The sequence below is a fragment of the Asparagus officinalis genome, chromosome 8, assembly GCF_001876935.1.
Source record: "Asparagus officinalis chromosome 8, Aspof.V1, whole genome shotgun sequence".
Classification (NCBI taxonomy): Eukaryota; Viridiplantae; Streptophyta; class Magnoliopsida; order Asparagales; family Asparagaceae; genus Asparagus; species Asparagus officinalis.
In genome coordinates, this window is record NC_033801.1 from 41,481,389 (window position 1) to 41,483,155 (window position 1,767).

Here is a 1,767-nt window from a genome sequence, read left to right on the forward strand (position 1 = left end):
CCAACGTCATCCTTTTTCTCGTGTTTGGTCGAGACTCACATTGTCAAACTAACTAATGACCATCTTAAGGAAAAGAATATGTAAGTGGGTCCCGCTAATCATAACACGTGTATCACTATTTTTGTAGGGCCTGTTTGGATTTGTAGGGGGTGAAGGGAAGTTAAGGAAAACTGAGAGAAGGAAAGGGAAGGGAGTTCCCTTCCCCTTGGTTACACCCCAATTTGGGGGGTAACAAATTTTATACTATTAGGGGGTGAACCAAGGAGAACTAAGGTGAATTAACTTCACCTCCTAAGTGTTCCCAAACAAGGTGAATGGAGGTGAATGGTTCCCCCTAACTTCCCTTCACCCTTATTCCCCTCAATACAAACAAGACCTTAGAGAATAGCGTATCACTACTAGTTGTGGTGCATTCCCCACGATCTTTGGGGAAAAAAATTTGCAACGAGAGAACAAGTGGGAGGGAGGGGCGGGCCCTCTCTAGGAAATAAAATAAAATAAAATAAAGGGAAATATGTTTTCAGTCCCAACATCAAATAAAACGTGTTTTCCCTTCTCAAGACTTTTTTTAACGAGTGATTTGCCCCAAAAGTAAACTTTTTGTTCTTTAAGCCTCCAAAACACAAAACCCAAAAGATTAAAATACGTGAAAACCATAATATTCTCAATGGTCACCTCATCCTTCCTCTCCAAACCCAGTGACCGCAATCTCCTCTCCTCGTCCTCCTTCCATAGCCTCAGGTTCTCCTCCGCCTACAAAACCCAATCTTTCTCCTCCCCATCATCGTCATCCTCCACCCCCCAAATCTCCGCCTCTTACGACCTCTCCTCCTTCCGCTTCCGTCCCATCAAAGAATCAATGCGGTCTCGGCATGAGATGACCACCACTACAATGGACGCGACATGATCACTACGCCGAGCACCGACCGCGTCGTCGTCTGTCGTCGACATCAGATCCAGCGGCCTCTTTCTACGCTTACGAGCTCTCCGCAAGAACCCTGACATCGACGTCGCCATCATCGAGCAGTCTGTCTCCCCCGGCGGCTGCACCTGGCTCGATGGCCAACTCTTCTTCGCCATGGTCGTCCGCTAGTTCGCCACCTCTTCCTCGATGAGCTCGAGGTCCCCTACTACGAGCAAGGGGATTACGTCATTACAAGCACGCTGCCCTTATCACCTCCACCATCATGAGCAAGCTGCTGATGAGACCCAACGTGAAGCTGTTCAACACGGTGGCGGCAGACGAGCTGGGCGCTGGTGTTGATCAACCACGACACCCAGTCGTGCATGGATCCAAACGTGATGTTACACATTGGTTATTAAGGTTACAAGTTAGTTGTTATGGTTCGGTTTGTTGTTTATGTTATGGTTTGGTTGTTAATGTTGCGGTTTGGTTGTTAAGGTTATAGTTTGGTTGTGAAGGTTACGGGTTGATTGTTAAGGTTATGAGTTGACTGTTAAGTTATGGGCTCGTAACCTTAACAACTAATGCGTAATAGGTGAATTCTCATAAACAGCAATATTAGGCAATTGAAGAGCTAAAAAAAAATAGAAAATGAATATTATAAAAAAAAATTTAGAATTCAAAAACTTCACAATCAACACAAAACCTTCACAACCAACGCTTATCCTTAACAACAAACCCGTAACTTTAACAACCAACCCGTAACCTTCACAACCAATACGTAACCTTCACAACCAACTCTTATCCTTAACAACGAATATTCTAGAAATATTTTTAGAATTTAAAGAGCCCAGGAGCCCCAA

The 1,767-nt window shown here is 44.6% G+C and overlaps 1 pseudogene; it reads left to right on the top strand.

Annotated features, from left to right (window-relative positions):
- LOC109821166 lies at positions 668–1,323 on the top strand (annotated as a pseudogene).